This window comes from Erinaceus europaeus, chromosome 10 (assembly GCF_950295315.1).
Source record: "Erinaceus europaeus chromosome 10, mEriEur2.1, whole genome shotgun sequence".
Lineage (NCBI taxonomy): Eukaryota > Metazoa > Chordata > Mammalia > Eulipotyphla > Erinaceidae > Erinaceus > Erinaceus europaeus.
This window is the reverse complement of record NC_080171.1, coordinates 101,857,848-101,877,146: the sequence shown is the minus strand read 5'-3', so window position 1 is coordinate 101,877,146 and position 19,299 is coordinate 101,857,848. Positions and strand designations below refer to the sequence as shown.

The window sequence follows — 19,299 nt, the reverse complement described above, 5'->3', positions numbered from 1 at the left end:
CTCGGATCCTGGTTCGAGCCCCTGGCTCCCCACCTGCAGGGGAGTCGTTTCACAGGCGGTGAAGCAGGTCTGCAGGTGTCTCTCTTTCTCTCCCCCTCTCTGTCTTCCCCTCCTCTCTCCATTTCTCTCTGTCCTATTTAACAATGACGACATCATCAACAACAACAATAACTATAATAATAAAACAACAAGGGCAACTAAAGGGAGTAAATAAATATTTTTAAAAATAGGGAGTTGGGAGGTAGCACAGTGGTTAAGCGCAGGTGGCGTAAAGCACAAGGACTGGCATAAGGATCCTGGTTCAAGCCCCGGGCTCCCCACCTGCAGGGAAACTGCTTCACAGGCGGTGAAGCAGGTTTGCAGGTGTCTATCTTTCTCTCCCATTCTCTGTATCCCCCTCCTCTCTCCATTTCTCTCTGTCCTAGCCAACAACGAAGACATCAATAACAACAACAATAATAAGTACAACAATAAAACAACAAGGGCAACAAAAAGAGAAAATGAATAAAAAAAATTTAAAAAAAGAAGTGCATCAACTTTAAGGAGGGTAAGAGCTACTCTACCTACATCTGTTTGTATACTAACTGTATCACCCTAAACCCAGAGAAGATCATTTACAGCAACCAGAAAGAAAGAACGCATTCCCCAACACCCATAGTAACAGCAGTGTTCTTAGCATTTTTACACGTTATCTCATTAATTTCCAAAACATGGCTCTTGACGTTATCTATATTGTAAAGATGGAAAAACTGAGTTACAGAAGGTAGCTTCTGTCACTACCCATTATTTAAGTGAGTTTGTGAGTTTTGTTGTAACAATGGTACCTGAAGAATCTCCCATGATAAAACAAACTTTTTTGTAATGTGACTGCATCACTCTTCACTCTAAAAAATAAAGTGAGTCAGCTCCTACCCTTCAGTCCAGACTGACTTCAAGACTTGCTTTGAAGAATGCAGCAGAGATATCATTGACTTCCAAAGCCAGATCATAAGAAGTCTTGTAGCTTCTACTTCAGTGCCTTAGACTGCATTTGCCATCTTCACGCCATGCGCCCTTAACCCAGTGTGCCACCACCCGTCCCCCTGCATTTGCCATCTTGTCAAGAAACATAGAGAACAGATTTCTGATGGCAGGGAACCCAGCTGAGCCACCTGACAGTCAGCACCAACTTCCAGGCTTTTGAGTGAGCCTTCCTGAACCCTCCACCCCAATCAAGCTCCAGGTGGGAGTGCTCACCTGTGACTACATAGCTCAGGTATGTGACAACCCTTCATAAGGCCAGCAACAAAGCCACTGAGCCCAGCCCAAATAGCAGATTTGTGAGAACAGCTCACCGGGCACAAAACCGTACAGTGATTAACTGCAGGGCCAGGCCAGGGACCCAGATAGCCCAGATCTCCAGAATAGATACTTTAACCATTTGGTCATACAACCCATGAGACAACGAAATCCACCAGCAACAACTAAGTCAACTAGGAGATTTTGATGCTATTTTTTTTTTTTTACTGCAGCTTAATCTAGTTTATCCTAATTCAGTGACCAAGAGTGTCTCAAACCAAGAACCAGTATCAATATTTAATGGTAAAATGCTGGGAACATTCTTAGAAGTATCCAGAATAAAGTAAGAGTGCTTAAGAATGCCTTTGCAATTTTACATAGCTTTGGAAACTGTAGGCAATGCAGTATGACAAGAAACATAAATTAGACAAAACTGGAGGCTGGGTAGTGGCACACCTGGTTGAGCACACATGTTTCATTGTGCAAGGACCCAGGGTTGAGTCCCTGGTTCCCACGTGCAGGGGGAAAGCTGCAGTGGTGAAGGAGGGTTGCAAGTGTCTCTCTTTCTCTCTCCCTTTCTATCTCCCCTTACTCTCTCAGTTTTTTGCTATCTCTACCCAATAAATAATGAAAACATTTCAAAAATAGACAAAACCACTAGAAATGAGATGAAATTATACTTTTATGTGGATAATATAATTGTGGACTTGAGAAAATCATGATCAACAAATGACAAACTATTTAATTGTAGAGAAGTTCTGCAAAGGTGTCCAGTTATTAAATAAATAAGCACATAGAAAAACCAAGCTTTTGTCCTTCCCTCCTCTGTTTTGGCTTTCTATTGGATTGATTGTTGTGCTTTCTTTATTTTCTTTTTAACTCTATTGTTTAAACATTACATATCCCACTTTCATGCACAGACAGAGACGTCTTTAAATTATTATCATGTGGGGGCTGGGCAGTAGCACAGTGGGTTAAGTGCACATGGCACGAGGCGCAAGGACTGGCATAAGGATCCCACTTCAAGTTCCCCACCTGCAGGGAAGGGGGGTTGCCTCACAAATGGTGAAGCAGGTCTACAGGTGTCTTTCTCTCTCCCCTCTCTGTCTTCCCCTCCTCTCTCAATTTCTCTCTGTCCTATCCAATAACAACAGCAATAACAATAGTAACAACAAGGGCAACAAAAATGGGGGGGGGGTCAGAATAGCCTCCAGGAGCAGTGGATTCGTAGTACAGGCACTGAGCCCCAGCAATAACCCTGGAGGCAAAATAAAAATTTTAAAAAATTACCATGTATAATTATCATCTACCACTCCCGGTGGCCATTTTTTCCCTTTTCTTATTTTTATTAGATAGGACAGACAGAAATTGAGAGAGGATGGGGACATAGAGAGGGAGAAAGAGAGATACTTATAGTCTTATATGAAGATACTTATACTTATATGAAGCAGTCTTGAACCTGGGTTCTTGCACATGGTAATGTGTGTGCTCAACCAGGTGTGCCACCACTCAGCCCCATGCATAATTATCTTAACATGATCTAAATCAATTTTCTTTATCCCTCATAGATAGTGCAAGGTCTTAGAGTGACTTAGCTTCATTCATACCTTCTAATCACCATGTATATGATTGCCTCATATTTTAGTTTCTCCTTGTTTTGATAGTAATCTGTAATTAATATTGTTGATTTATCCATCCAGATCTTGTTAAGATATTATTGTTTCAGGGGGCTGGGCGGTGGTGCAGTGGGTTAAATGCACGTGGTGCAAAGAGCAAGGACCGCTTAAGGATCCCAGTGCAAGCGCCTAGCTCCCCACCTGTGGGGGAGGGGTCGCTTCACAAGCGGTGAAGGTCTGCAGGTATCTTTCTCTCCCCCTCTCTGTCTTCCCCTCCTCTCTCGATTTCACTCTGTCTTATCCAACAACAACGACAACATTGACAACAACAACAATAAACAACAAGGGCAACAAAAAGGAAAAAAAATAGGCTCCAGAAGCAATGGATTCGTGCAGGCACTGAGTCCTAGCGATTACTGTGGCAGCAAAAAAAAAAAAAAAAACTAACTAAAGGAAGTATGCTTAGTAACAAAATTAAGAAAATCAAAATGGGGGGGGGGGGCAGGGTCTCGGCGTGGAGCCAAGATGGCAACTTGGAGACAACATCTGGTGAGAGCTCCAAAAAGAAGCAGCTTACAACCTGGGATTCTCTGGAGTGGCCACCAATTTCCAGATGCCAGCATGATGCCAGCCAGAGTTCCCTGGGCAGAGGACCCCACCAATATGTCCTGGAGCCTCGCTTCCTCAGAGCCCCGCCCCACTGGGGAATGAGAGACAGGCTGCAGTGTGGAGGGACCTGCTGAAGCCCACATTCAGCCGGGAAGCAGTTGCGGAGTCCGGGCCTTCCATGCACCCCATGATGGCCCTGGGTCCATACTCCCAGAGGGATGGGGAATGGGGAGGCTATCGGGGTAAGGGATGGGATGTGGTGTTCTGGTGGTGGGAACTGTGTGGAGTTGTGCCCCTCTTGTCCTATGGTTTTTGTCAGTGTTTCCTTTTTATAAATAAAAATTAAAAAATAAATAAAATAAAATACTAACTGTAGAGAAAAAATAATAAAATAAAATAAAATAAAAATAGCATCCAAGTGGGGAGATCCCATGGCAAAGCTTCAGAAGAAACTGGATGGAATTAAAAAAAAAAAGATATTACCAGTTCTTTCAATAAAAACTCTGTGAGTGGTGGTTTCTCAATCTTCGTCTGGATTGTCTTTTATTTGCTCTTATTCTTGAAAAAGTTTAGCTTCAGAAACAGTTTAGTCTTCTCTGTAGTAATCTGCTTTCTTTCTACTTATTGAATTGTTTTTGGTTATGTCTACTTCCCTATAAAGTGACCATTTATTCATATTTTCAGGTTAATTATCACCAGGCTCTGCCTGTTATAGTTTTTGTTTCTATTACTTATTTCTCTGTACTTTTTCTCTTGGAATCTGCTAGAAGTTTACATAATTAATTGGACTCCAAAAAGAAAACTTAAGTCACTTTTTTTTTTTTTTAATTTTTCTATCCTCTAATTGAAGAGAATATCATTGTTGATTGCTACTCTTTCTTAATAAATTCTGAGAGTCGGGCGGTAGCACAGTGGGTTAAGCACAGGTGGCTCAAAGCTCAAGGACCGGCGCAAGGACCGAAGTAAGGATCCCGGTTCGAGCCCCCAGCTCCACACCTGCAGGGGAGTCGCTTCACAAGTGGTGAAGCAGGTCTGCAGGTGTCTGTCTTTCTCTCCCCCTCTCTGTCTTCCCCTCCTCTCTCCATTTCTTTCTGTCCTATCCAACAACGATGACAACAATAATAACTACAATAAAACAACAAGGGCAACAAAAGGGAATATATATAGAAATTCCTGAGGCCGGGTTGTGGCTCACCCAGTAGAGCACACATGTATGAAGACCTGTGTTTAAGTCCCAAGTCTCCATTTGCATGTGGAAAAGCTTCACAAATGGTGGAGCAATGCTGCAAATATCTCTCTTTCACTCTCTCTCCTCCCCTCCTCCCCTCCCTCCCTCTCTCTGTCTCTCAAAAATGACCATCTGGAATAGTAGAGTCATGAAAGCACTAAGCACCAGTGACAACCCTGATGGCTTTAAAAGAAGAAGAAGAAGAAGAAGAAGAAGAAGAAGAAGAAGAAGAAGAAGAAGAAGAAGAAGAAGAAGAAGAAGGAGAATTTCTTAATATTGAGTCATGAATTTTCTTTCTTGTAACATTTTAACCATCTTTCCATATGTTTTGATATGTGGTATTTGCAGTGTGATTTTTAAAAGTTTATCATGGGAGGGTTTGTTTAGAGTCATTTACTAAAAGTGGTTTTTAATTTTCAAATGGTTGACTTTTAATTTAAACTTTTGTTAATAATTTCTAGCTTAATTGCACTGTGGTCAAAGAAAGAGGCTTTCATTTTATCTGCTTGAGGGGATTATATTGAGTTTTTCTTTATGGCCTAGTATATGATCAATTTTCATAAATGTTTGATGGGCTTGGGCAGAGAAATGAGTATCTTGTGTTTGTAGAGTACAAAGTTCAATTAGTAAATCACCCTGATCATTATACTATTCCAATCCTCCACAAATATGGAGGGTCATGCTATTTAAGTGTGCCAAAGACAGAAGTATATGGAATCTCTTTCTGAGATTTTTTTTTTGCCTCCAGGGTTATTGCTGGGGCTCCTGCTCCTGAAGGCTATTTTTTCCCCTTTTGTTGCCCTTGTTATTATAATTGTTATTGTTATTGCTGTTGTTGTTATTGGATAGGACAGAGAGAAATTGAGAGAGGATGGGAAGACAGAGAGGGATAGAAAAAGATAGACACCTGCAGACCTGCTTCACCGCTTGTTAAGCGACACCCCTGCAGGTGGGGAACTAGGGGCCCGAACTGGGGTCCTTATGCCAGTCCTTGTGCTTAACCCGCTGCACTGCCGCTTGGCCCCCCTGCAATTTTTCTAAATGTATTTCTCTAGTGTATCTGGGTTGCTACTCCCTCTTGCTGGGTCTCGTGCTGCGTAGGTCATGACATTTCAGCCTTTATTGTGACTTGCATTTGCCATCAGTACAAAGAACAGCCGGTTCTAGTTTAGGTTTACCTGTGACTTTTTAGCAGATACAAATATCACCTTTGTTTTCATTTGACTTGTCCTTGCCTAATAAAACATAGCCAAATCTTTATATATATTTTTTCCTATTATTTCAATTGAATGAAAGAGAAAGAAACCAGAGCCCTATCCCAGAAGACAAGGAGTCAAGGACTGAATTCAGAGCCTCAGGCACACAAATCCTGTATTCTGCAGCTGAGCTATTCCTTGTCCCCTAGTTGTCTAAATTTAATTTTTTAAACTTTGAATCATGGATCCAAAACTTTCCTGTCCCCTGATTTTAAGTCTACTTCTGGTAAGCTTTCCATAGCTGAATTTCCACCCTAGCTGGTTTGTCTGAATTCTTTCTTTCTTTCTTTCTTTCTTTCTTTCTTTCTTTCTTTCTTCCTTCCTTTTCTTTTCTTTTTTTTAACCAGAGCACTGCTCAGCTCTGGCTTATGGCAGTGTGGGGGATTGAACCTAGGACTTAAGAGCCTCAGACATGAAAGTCTCTTTGCATAACCATTATGCTATATCCCCACCCTCTTTCTCTTTCTTTCTTTCTTTTTTCTTTCTTTCTTCCTTCCTTCCTTCCCCTCTCTCTCTCTCTCTCCTTCTCTCTCTCTTTCTTTCTTTCCCCTTTTATTAATGGTTTACAACTGTTGACACATGAATCCAATTTCTCATCTCCCTATGATAGGTCTGCAAAACACTCTCACCAATTTAGGTCCTTTCCCATGATCATGCAAGAGGACACAAAAGCTCTCCCAGACCCCTTTCTCTCCCTTCTTCCCCAAAGTCCTTTGCTTTGGTGTAGTACACCAAACCTAGTCCAGGTTTCACTTTGTTTCCCCTTTCTGTCTTTGTTTCTTAAGCCCCACCTGTAAATAAGATCACCCAGTATTTATCCATCTCATTTTGGCTTATCTCACTTAACATAATTTCTTCAAGCTCCAGCCAAGATGAGGGGAAGGAAATGGCTTCATCATTTTAACAGCTGAGTGGTATTTCACTGTGTATATATGCCATAACTTTCTTAGCCATCCATCTAATAATCTAAGTTAATCTTCTTTGTATCACTTCAATTTTAGGATACGTGCTATCGAACAAAGCACACTTAGATGTTATTTTATTCATTCTGAGGGAATTTGTTATTTTACTGGAGAAAATTATGGATTTACATTTATTAGTGGCATTAACCTGATGGAGTTCATTTGGGTAAGAAAGCTGACCCCAGTTTTCCCCCTTTATCCTAATGGCTGTTTCCTTTTGTTCCCTGCACTTAAAAAAATAAAAACAAACTATTTTTTAAGAGGCAGGGAGGGGGGCAGGTGGTGGCATACACAGTTAAGAGCACGTATTGCAAAGCACAAGATCCAGGGTTCAAGCCCCCGCTCCCCACTTGCAGGGGCTCCACTTCACAAGCAGTGAAGCAGGTCTTCAGGGGTCTATTCTCTCTCTCTCTCTCTCTCTCTCTCTCTCTCTCTCTCTTTCTCTCCTTTGCCTCCAGGGTTGTTGCTGAGGCTGGGGCCTGCACTATGAATCCTGGAGGCCATTTTTTTCCATTTTATTGTTGTTGCTATTGTTGTTGTCATTGTTGATACTGTTGTTGTTGGATAGGACAGAGAGAAATCAAGAGGGGAAGATGGAGAGTGGGAGAGAAAGATAAACCTGCACTGCTTGTAAAGCAATGCCACACAGGTGGCAAGCTGGGGGCTCTAACCGAACTGGGATCCTCACACAGGTCTTTGTGCTTGGCGCCATGTGCGCTTAACTTGGTGCACTGCCGACCCCCCACCCCATCCTCTCTTAATTTCTCTCTGTCCTATCTAATAATAATTAGAAAGGAAGAAAGAAAGAAAGGAAGAAAGAAAGGAAGGAAGAGAGAGAAAGAAAGGAAGGAAGGAAGGAAGGAAGGAAGGAAGGAGGAAGAGAGAGAGACAAAGAAAGGAAGGAAGAAAAAAAAGGAAGGAAGGAATAAAGAGAGAAAGAAAGAAAGAAAGAAAGAGAGGAAGGAAGAAAGAAAGAGAGGAAAAAAATGGCTGCTGTGAACAGTGGATCCATAGTGCTGGCACCGAGCCCCAGCGATGACCCCGGTGGCAATAGAGAGAGACAGGGATAAAGTGAAAGAGACCAAGCACGGAGGCTTCCTTCAACACAGAGGGGTCAGACTCAAACCTGGGTCACACACATGGCAAAGCAACACACTATCCAAGTGAGCTATTTCGCTGTCCCCAACCACACCCCTGGTCGTTGCTTAACGGACTGTGAATTTTTGCCTTGTTCTTCTCCAGACTTTGGTTAGTAGATATTTCATCTCTGATCCTGCTAGAAGTCATCTTTACATTGGAAAAGCCTCACCTGTAGCTGCATGGCCATCTGGAAAGATTCAGGGTGTCCCACCCACCTTTTGATCCGGGTTGATGTGCTTTGTATAAAGCTGTCTTTCCAGATGCTTAGGCTGTGATCTTCACTTTCTACAGCTTGTCATTTGGGAATGATGTGTTGTCTTTGTATTGCGTTTGGAAACAATCTTTACGATAATTATTTAGACGTGCTGCTTTTTAAGTGGTTTCAGTGCTAATGCCCAGACAGCTCAAATCACAGGGTTATCATTCTTTGACTCCCAGCTGGCAGGAGCAATCCTTTCCATGAGAAATGCCCAGTATCCCGTCCCCCATCCCAAACCTCATGAACATGACTCCCTTATCATCTGGCTTCAGAAGGACCTGCATTTTATTCTGTAAGTCACTCTCCTTCCTTCTCACTGTTTGCATAATGTATGATGTTTTTCCAGAGCCTATCATGGTAGAAATCTGTCTGTTTCCCCCAGGATGCAGGGAGCCTTTCCAATCAGTGGACCCAGATATTTTCAGTTAACTTTAAGACATAGGTGAGTGTCTGTTCATGGTGTGCTAAGTCATCTCAAATTCAGGACTTTTCTGCAAAGCTGTGTTTAGATGTCTGCAGCCTTCTTAGCCCCTTTCCAGGCTTGGTCTTTACCTCTTGATTCAGTCTCCCAACTCCCTTTCTAGAAAGTGGCTCTGGATGGGCTCTCCATCACCAACTTTATTTTCTGTACTACAGTTTCTGCTTCTGTTTGTTTGTTTTTGCTTAACAAGACAGAGGGGAAGAGGAGATGGGGGTGCTGGGTGGTGGCACACCTGGTTAAGCTCATGTGAAGATTGGAATTTAAGACTCTGCTCTTGACCTGCAGCAGAAGCTTCACAAACAGTAAAGCAAGTACTGCAGGTGTCTTTCTGTATCTCCCCCTCTTAAATTCTCTTTGTTCTAACAAATAAAATTTTTTTTAAAAAGAGGGGCCGTAGCACACTGGGTTAAGCGCACGTAGTGCGAAGCACAAGGACCAGCACAAGGATCCTGGTTAGAGTCCCCAAATCCCCACCTGCAGCAGGGTGGGAGTGGGGCTGGCTTCACAAGTGGTAAAACAGGTCTGCGAGTGTCTGTCTTTCTCTCCCCTTCTGTCTTCCCCTCCTCTCTCAAGTTCTTTGCGCCCTATCCAGTAACAGCAACAGCAGCAGCAACAGTAACAGCAAAGACAACAACATGGAAAATAGATGGCCACCAGGAGCACTGGACTCGTAGCGTAAGCACCAAGCTTCAGTGATAACCCTGGAGGTGGAGAGAGAGAGAGAGAGAGAGAGAGAGAGAGGGAAAAGAAGAAGAAAGAGGAGGAAGAGGAAGAGGAGGAGGAGGAGTGGCCACTAGGAGCAGTGGGTTCATCATGCAGGCACTGAGACCCAGCAATAATGCTGATAGCAAAAGAGAGAGAGAGCCATCGTGAAACTTCCCTTCTGCAGGTGGGGTCCAGGCTTGAATCTTGGTCCTCGTGTCTGGTAGTGTGTGTGCACTTAACTGAGTGTGCCTGATCCAAAGCCTGTCGCTAAGTTTTCAGCAGTTCTTCTTGAACCCTCCTGTACTCATCACGTAGGGTTGCTGACCTAAGCTACCACAGCTAAGCAGCTTTGACAAGAAGCCGTAAGTGAACTGAAACAACAGGACTTCATTCCCTTAAAGTTCTGAAGGCCAGGAGTCAGAATCCCTGGTATTGGCAGGGCTGGTTCCTTCTAAGACTAAATTCATTCCAGCCCCTCTCTAGGTTTCTGTGCAGTCTTCCTGGGTTTGACTATAGTGTGGCACCCAGTGCTGCCCCTGTTGTCACATGACCTCCTCACTGCTTTCTCTTCACTTCTTCTCTTTTCTTATCCAGACACTTACTGAGTTTAACGCATACCCAGATGGTCCAGAATGATTTCGCCCTGAGATTCTTGACTTAGTAATAGTTGCAGAGACTCTTCCCCCCAAATAAGAATCTCTTTCTTCCCCCTTCCTTCTTTTTCTTTTTTCTTTTGTTAAGCTTTATTTATTTATTTATTTATTTATTTATTTCCCCTTTTGTTGCCTTTGTTGTTTAACATTGTTGTGGTTATTGATGTCGTTGTTGGATAGGACCGAGAGAAATGGAGAGAGTAGGGGAAGACAGAGAGGGGGAGAGAAAGACAGACACCTGCATACCTGCTTCACCTGAAGCCTGTGAAGCGACTCCCCTGCCAGTCCATGCGCTTTGCACCGCGTGCGCTTAACCCGCTGCGCCACCGCCCGACTCCCTCTTTTGTTTTTCTAACAGAGCACTGTTCAGCTTTGGCTTAAGATGGTGCTGAGGACTGAGCCCAGGATATCAGAGCCTCAAGCATGAAAATCTTTTTGCATAACCATTATGCTGTCTCCCCAGCTCCCTATGCTGTCGTTTCTTGTCTGTCAGAGCTACCCTGTGCATTCCAGTTCCTGTGTGCCAATGCTTGTCTTTACATTATTGTTGTCTCTCTATTTCCTGACATCTTCTTCTAGCTCCTTCAATGGTGGAGCCATAGAGAAAGCTGAATCACCAGATACCTACTCTGGCATCTCCTGCTTTAGAGTGTGGGTTTCTTCATCATCAGGTCTGGTGATGCTTCTATGCTTAAGAGTCTCCATAGATTAAAGCCAGACTGGCAGCCTCATAAGGGCAGGAACTGGGTCTGTGTCCTTGCTGGTTAGTACAGGTAAGACCGGGTCAGTCTGCTTGAAGGAGAGACAATCTGAGCTTGGCTTTGGAGGGTAGATAGGAACTCAGTGAAGATAAAGTGAGTGGGGGCCAGGGAAGAGAAGTGAGGTCTCTCCCCCTCTGATCTATCCATTCCCAACCTGACAGTCCCATTTGGTCTTGGTTTGTTTGTGTTTATTTTGTTATTGTTTGCTCACTTGCTTTTGGATTTATTTATTTATGATAGAGAAAGAACCAGAGCATCATTCTGGCATATGTGATGCCAGGGATCAAACTCAGGACTTCCTGCTTGAAAGTCCAGTGCTTTATTCACTGTACCACCTCCCAGTCCACTGGTCATGTTCTTAAGCTGGTTTCTGTTGTTGTGTGAGAAAAGATTCTCTGTGCATCTTGTTAGAAGTTGAACAGTCCTAGACTGGGAGGTGACCAGGGGAGGAATGGGTCCCAAAGGAAAGGTCCCCTCAGTCACCTCAGCTACGGAGACTCCCTGCTGTCCTCCTCTGGACCACCTGTCTTCCATTTGCTTCCTCTTCTTTATCGTCTAGAAGCAGATCTAATGGGGTCCCTGTCTCAGCGTAGAGGCCTCGGGGCTGTCATTTCTTTTCCAGCCAGCACATTTGTGACTGGGGCTCCTGGACAGGAACCAAAAGCCATTTGCTTAGGAGGCAAGATTCGAGTTAGGCCCAGCTGGGTTTTCCCATCCTTTATTTGCCCGAGCCTATTAATAATTAACGACACAGTAATGAGAGCTGCTTTTAATAGAATCTGCTGCCCTCACTGCATTCTGTTCCCCGCCAAGGGTTTCCCCAAAAGGATTCACGCTGACATAGCAGCATGCTTCCTGCCCAGGGCTGGGGGCAGCCGGAAGCTGCCACCTTTCAGGACCCTCCCTCTTGTCCCTGCCCTGTGCCCCATGGCCTCTGCCCTGGAAGCCCCTTGGGTTCCCTCACCACCTCCTGTCCCTTCTTTGGAGTCCAGCCTGCTATACCCTCCATGTGCCCACAGTGAAGGGGGCCACCTGATCAGCCCAGCCAAGTATACTGACTAGTCCCAGACAGGGCAGACTCTGGGTAGCCTGAGAACCACACATGTAAACAGGAAGTAACAGTCTGGACCAGAGAGCCCACCTTCAGCAATGTCATTGGGACAGGTGTAGTGGCAAGGACCTGGCCAGGTGGAGCCTGGGTTTGCCCACCATCTGTCAGACCCCAGAAACATGCTGTCACCCCTGCCCCCCAACCACAGCTCCTTCATCTGCAGAGCAGGGATGGTGAGTAGCCCCAGACCCACTGGGTATTGTGGAAAGAAGGACAGAGAGGGAGGGAGGAGCAATGGACCTAGTATCTCCAGGACCTAGTATCTCCTTCTTGACCCAGAGGGGAAAAGTAGAAGCCCAGGAGCTTCAAGTGCTTATAGACTGGTGATGAATCATAGATGATTTAATATTTTCTCTTTGGTTTTTCTTAATTTCAAAATTATCCCCAATTAACATGCATTACTTTTGTAAATGGAGAAAATATATATTTTTTAAAAATGTTTTCTTCCTTTGCCTACAACACAATCAGGGAAATATTCAGCCCAGAAAGATAGGGATTCTGAGCACTGAGGGCCCGTGTGGGTTTGCTCCCAAGCCTGAAGCTCCCCCAGCTCCCAGCACAGTGAGACCCAGTGTCCCCCACCCCCACCCCAGCCCAGGGAGGGAGTCATCACCATAAGGGACAGTTTGGTGCCATTTTGCAGCTGAGGCAGCCATAAGCTCTTAGGGGTAAGTAACCTGCCCAGAATGAACCCACTCTCTGGAGGAGAGATGTGGGGAACAGTGGAAAAGGGGGCTGGCTTCGGAAGAAGCCCCTTCCTCTTTGAAGATGCTTTTAAATGTGGATTAAAAATCCTCAGGAAATCCTGAAAGACTAGCAGCAAAGGACTCAGCATGTTAACTCGGTTTTTTTAATCCTGGAGGAGGCAGTGGGAAGCCACCAAATACAGACAAAATAATTCAAGTTGTGGGCAGCTTAGGGCAGAGGGAAACAGTGACCCAGACCCAGGCTAAGTGGAGTTTATAACAGGCCAGGATGGACAATACATCAACAATAGCAGCGCCACGTTCATTGAACTCCTGGGACCCCAAAGACATGAGTAAGACCCCTACACACACACATACACCACACTCTGCACCTGCAGTAATCTACTGGTCCTGGTGAACTCTTTAACTTCTGATAGAGGAGAGACACCACAGCACTGTTCCATTGTTCATGAAGTGTCTCCGGTGCTTTCAGTAACCCAGGTAGGTTGAGCACTCTGCTGTCAAAGACCCTTAAGCCTCACCACAGCCTAAGCCCAGCCATGCTGTGCTGTGACTCTCCCTGTTTTGCAGATGGGAGAATTAAGGCCCAAGACCTGCAGCGGCACAGCTGGGAGGGGTCCTCAGTCTGTGTGACTGTCACGCGGGTGTTCTCAGCATAGGGTTATGCTGCTAGGCTCAGAGAAGCATGTGAGCTCCAGGGAGGTGTGGGATGCAGGAAGGAAGTGGGACGGCTCAGACTGAACCACAACTCCCCCCAACCCTGGGACCCCCAGCTCCAGGCCAGGTCTTGGGTTGAGCTAGAGAATCAGAGACAATAAGACACACCCTCCTGATTAGTCCAGTGGAGACAACAGGAAGGGATCCTTGCAAGAGGTGAGGCCTTAGCTGAGTTCTAAAGAATGAAGAGCTTGTGGTCTGGGATGGGGCACAGTGGATAAAGCACTGTACTTTCAAGCATGAGGTCCTGAGTTCAGTCTCTGGAAGCACATGTACCAGAGTCATGCCTGTTTCAATCTCTCTCTCTCTTTCTCTTTCTCTCTCTTCCTGTCATTCTTCATGAAAAAATAAATAAAATATACTTTTTTTTTTTTTTGCTTCCAGGGTTATATCTAGGATTCAGTGCCTACACTACAAAATCCACTGCTCCTGTGGCCATTTTTTTCCCTATAGGACAGAGAGAAACTGAGAGGGGAGGGGAAAATAGAGAGGGAGAAAGATACCTGTAGATGTGCTTCACCACTTATGAGGTGACTCTCCTGCAGATGGGTAGCCGGGGGCTCCAACTGGGATCTTTGTGCGGGTTCTTAAGCATTGTACTATGTGCGTGTAACCCAGTGCACCACTGCACGGCCCCCAAATAAATAAAATTTAAAAAAGAAAGAATCGGGCGGTAGCACAGCGGGTTAAGCACACATGGCTCAAAGCGCAAGGACTGGCCTAAGGATCCCAGTTCGAGCCCCAGGCTCCCCGCCTGCAGGGGTGTCACTTCACAAGGGGTGAAGCAGGTCTGCAGGTGTCTATCTTTCTCTCCCCCATCTCTGTCTTCCCCTCCTCTCTCCATTTCTCTCTGTCCTATCTAACAATGATGACATCAATAACAACAACAATAATAACTACAACAATAATAAGAAGACAACAAGGGCAACAAAAGGGAAAATAAATAAATAAAATTTTTTTAAAAAAGAAGAAACAGCTGATGGATCCAATGGTGCAGAAGAACATTCCAGGCTAGGGGAATAGCTGGAGTGGCAGGAGCAGAGGGAAGGGCAGGATAGCACTGGAGACACTGTGTGACTGCAGCTCTGGTGGCAGCTGTGGCCTTGGGAGAGGCGTGTGCAGAAGCTGAGACCAAGGAGGAGAGACAGGGTCCTGTTAGCAGGAAGAGACTGCCCTCTCTGGGAGGTGAGAGGGGAGCGTGTTGGATGGTTGTGGGCACCCCCAAGGTGATGGGTCCCAGGGAGAAGGGGAAGAGTGGGGGACCCACCAGCATTGTGAGGATGTCTCTGGGCAGTATGGAGGGGACTATAGAGAGGGTTAGTTTAGAAGAACTTCCCACCTCCAAAGCTTCTGGGGGTCTTGGGGGGGGGGTTTCCTACACTTCAGCTTTGATCTTCCAGCTTGGCTACTGGGGAAGTCTGAGCCCACTTGTGTGACTCTGGCTCTACCTCTCCTCCCAGGAAAGAGGGCTCTGGCTGGAATTCCTGGTGGGGTGCAAGGTGCTGCCTTAATGGGTCACAGGGAGCAGGGAGCAGGATGTCCTTTCAAACCTCCAAGCAGGATCATCAGTGTGGCCCTGCACAGGGGGACACTAAGATCTGATATCACATGCCCAAGGACACACAGCTGGAGGGCTGGGCTCTGTCTGAGTGGCTCAGGGACTGTTCCCAGGTTGCAGGGCTGTTCAGGGCCAGAAGGATGGGTGGTGAGGGGAGCTGCTTCCCCCCTGCAGGAATCATAAAGCAGCTCCCCTTAGCTCAGTCTTGAGTCTCGGGACATGGTCTCCTGGAGTTGTGGTGGCAGTTGGCGAGGACCAGGTACAAGAGGAAGGGTCAGGGCAAGCAGACTGCAGAGCAGAGAGACTCCCAAGCTGCAGTGTTCACTAGTGAGGTTCCCATCCCCAGGCAAGGAGCACAGACTGTACCCCCTGCACAGGGTCACGCAGGCACTCGCCTCGCTGATGTGGCCATGCACTGGGACACTGGTCCTTGAGACCAGCCAACAACTAGGACCAGAGATGCCCACAGATCTTCACAGTTGAGACCAGACTATTGAACCAAGGCAGAGCTGGGACTCGAGTTCTTAACCTCAAATCCTTTTCCCCCTTGCACCCTCACTGCACCTTTCTCTCTCTCTCTCTCTTTCTTTTTTTTATTTATTTTTATATTTATTTCTTTTTGCTTTGTCTTTTTTTTTTTTATTGCCAGTAGGGCTATCACTGGGGCTCAGTGCTTGCACTACAAATTCACTGCTCCTGGAAGCCATATTTTCTTTTGTCTATTTTTTTTAAATTATCTTTATTTATTGGATAGAGACAGTCAGAAATCAAGAGAAAAGGGGTGATAGAGAGTGAGAGAAACAAAGAGACACTTGCATTACTGTTTCACCTATTGCAAATCTTTCCTCCTGCAGGAGGGGACTAGTGGTTCCAACCCAGGTCCTCGCACATTTCAACATGTGCACTCAACTAGCCGCACCAACACCTAGCCACTCTTTTGTCTGTTTTCTTTTTTTATTTTATTTACTGGCTGGAAACAGAGAGAAATCAAGAGGGTGAGGAAGACATAAAGAGAGAGAAAGAAATATATATAGAGAGAGGGGGAAGTACCTGCAACCCTGCTTCACTACTTGTCAAGCTTCCCCTCTGCAGGGACTTGAACCCATGCCCTTGAGCATGGCAACATGTGTACTCACCAAGGTGCACCATTTCCCTCCACTACACCTTCTGTAATCGCCTCCTGCTTTGACAGGTGAGTGGTTCTGGAAACTTGCTGAGTCTGGGCCTCCCCAGCAGCTGTCCAGAAAGGCCCAGCTCCCTGAGTCACTTCGCTGCACACACTGCTGACAGATTTATCACCCCAAAGGAGAATGGTCACATAGCCAGCAGTGAGGTCCATTCACCTGTTCCTTGCCCCCCCCCCCCAGCCTCCAGGGGCCCCACACAGTCAGGGTCAGCCAGGAGACCCCTTCCCCTGGTCAGGAAGAAGAGAGAGGCCTGGGTGGCTTGGACAGCTGGTGCCTATGCATTGAGACCCGGCCTGGCCTGGCCTGGCAGATGGCCCTGGCTGATAGACCCAGACAGCTTGCCACAGGCACTGGGTCCCCCAAGAAGGTAGAAGAAGCCCAGCCCCACCTTCTCAGATCCAGGGGAGGGGTCACCTGGAATCTGCACCACACCTGGAGAGACTGGAGCAACATTGCCCAGAGTAGTGTACTGAGGAAGAGGCTCTGTCCCTCAGGACACCCAGGCTCAGTCCCCCTCCCCACCCCCAACACCAGAGCTTGGCTGTAAAACCAAAATCAGCTCCCAACAGTCCGCTGGGAAATCCTCCAAGCTCCTTCCCAATGTTGGAGACCAACCATCCATGTCAGCACAAGGCTCTGAGAAGTCCAGCAGAAAAGAACCTCACTCAGATTTGTTTAGTCCGGTCTTTACCCCTATTTCTTTCACGGTGAGCTCCACTTTTGCCTGTGAAATATATCTCTGCATCTGTGAGGGATTCAATACGGGCCACACATTCCTTGGCAACCCCATCCCCCCATGACTCAGTGGTAGGTGTGTGTGTGTGTGGGGGGGTCTCTTCTCCCCTCCATTCTGGGTGGGCCCCATGAGACAGCTTTGACCTTTAAGGGATGATGGAGGTCACACTGGGCAAGCTTGGGTGGTCCTTTTCTGGCCTGAGGAGCCTTGAGCGAGGGCCCAAGAAACCTGGGCCATGCTGCGGGGCAGAACAGAGGAGGCACTAGGATGTGACCTTCCCAGAACTCCAGCCCAGCTGCTGCCTGAGAGGCCTCCAGCAACAATGGGCCTGCTGAGCCCAGTCTAGTGTTACAGGAGAGAGGAGAATATGTGGAACCAAGATGGCTAAAACAAATGACCTTGCCAAAAACAAAAAGCCAACTCTTAGATTTTCTGAGAATGATCAAGGTTATGTGGGGATGGGGCACAGAACTTTGGTGGAGGGTACAGTGACTTAACACTTAGCATGTAGAGGTGTGAAATTAGATTCCTGAAATCCTATGTGGGTAAAACACTGTGAAATCACTAATAAAAAAAGAAGAAAATAAAATAGGTTTAAAAAATATATTTCACTTATTTAGGATGAAGACAGAAATAGAGAGGGAAGGAAGATATACAGAGGGAGAGAGACAGAGAGACACCTACTTATGACACTTATGAAGCTTTCCCCCTGCAGGTGGGGATCAGGGGCTTGAACCTGGATCCTTGTGAAGTGTAATATGTGTGCTTATCCAGATGCAGCACTTTCTAGCTCCCAATAAATAGATTTTTCTTTTCTTTCCTTTCTTTTTTTTTTTTTTTTTGAAATTCTATTCTCTTTATTTATTTTTGGATAGAGAAAGCCAGATATTGAGAGGAAGGGGGAAGTAGAGAGGGAGAGAAACAGAGATACCTGCAGCACTGCTTCCCCACTGCTGAAGCTTTCCCCAGGTAGGTGGGGACCAGGGGCTTGAACCTGGGTCCTTATGCGTTATAACATGAGCACTCCCTCCTTTTTTCTACTTTTTACAAAAGTAATAATAATAGTTTCTTCATCTCTCTTTAAAAAGCCTATTTGGGGGGCTGGGTGGTGGCGCACCAGGGGCCCCACACAGTCAGGGTCAGCCAGGAGACCCCTTCCCCTGGTCAGGAAGAAGAGAGAGGCCTGGGTGGCTTGGACATTTGGTGCCTATGAGTTGAGACCCAGCCTGGTCTGGCCTGGCAGATGGCCCTGGCTGATAGACCCAGACAGCTTGCCACAGGCACTGGGTTCCCCAAGAAGGTAGAAGAAGCCCAGCCCCCCCTTCTCAGATCCAGGGGAGGGGTCACCTGGAATCTGCACCCCCTATTGGTTTTTCAAAGAGAGATGAAGACACTATTATTATTACTTTTGTACTTGAGGCTCCAGAGGTTCCTGGTTTTATCTCTTTCACCACCATAAACCAGAGTTGAGCAGTGCTCTGGGAAAGGGGGGGGGGGCGCAGAGAAGTGAGGGCTGTAGAAAAAAGGAGGGGAAAGAGTGAAGGGAGAAACAGAGGAAAGTTGTGGATTTTTGTTGTTGTTGTTGTTTTGTTTTTTGCCTCTAGGATTATCACTGGGGCTCCATGCCTGCACTATGAATCTACTCCTCCTGGAGGCCACTGTTTCCAGTTTTTTATAAGTAGGATAGAACAGAGAGAAATTGAGCGGGTAGGGGAAGATAGAGAGGGGGGATAACAATAGACACCTGCAGACCTGCTTCACTCCCTGCAGGTGGGGAACCAGGGGCTCTAAGCAGCACCCTTGTGCTTAACCTGGTACGCTACCACCGGACCCCAGAAAGTATGTTTAGAGAGTGGATGGAACTCTGGTGGTGGAGTGTTGCTCTAGTGTCTCCCTCTTTCAAAACATAAAAACACAGCCAGGGAGATGACTCAGCTGGTTACCATATATATGCCAGAGGCTCTGGATTCAATCCCTGGCACCACACTAAAAAAAGAAAGAAAGAAAGAAAGAAGCCATAGTTAGAAATGACTGCATTTGGGCTATTCTTTTTAAAAATGTTTTATTTTTTAAAATTTCTTTATTGGGGGATTCAGTAAAAATACAATAGTTTGTACATGCATAACATTTCCCAGTTTTCCACATAACAGTTCAACCCCCACTAGGTCTTCCTCTGCCATTATGTTCCAGGACCTGAACCCTGCCCCAGCCCTAACCCCATCCCAGAGTCGCTGTCTTTGGTGCAATAGCATTTGAGCTGTTCTGTCACACAGCATCCTGTTCCATAGTTTGAGTACTATCTACCGCACCACTGCCCCCACTGTCTCACACAGTG

The 19,299-nt window shown here is 46.1% G+C and overlaps 2 long non-coding RNA genes across 2 annotated transcripts in view; both read left to right on the top strand.

The window, feature by feature from the left end:
- The window catches only part of LOC132540925 (uncharacterized), a 578,575-nt gene that overhangs the window by 259,878 nt on the left and 299,398 nt on the right, over positions 1 to 19,299 (top strand). The window lies entirely within an intron of this gene.
- Positions 8,524 to 14,149, top strand: LOC132540775 (uncharacterized). The gene is made up of 3 exons (XR_009551917.1): positions 8,524 to 8,640; positions 8,731 to 8,790; positions 13,868 to 14,149. It is a non-coding gene; the product is annotated as an uncharacterized LOC132540775 (long non-coding RNA).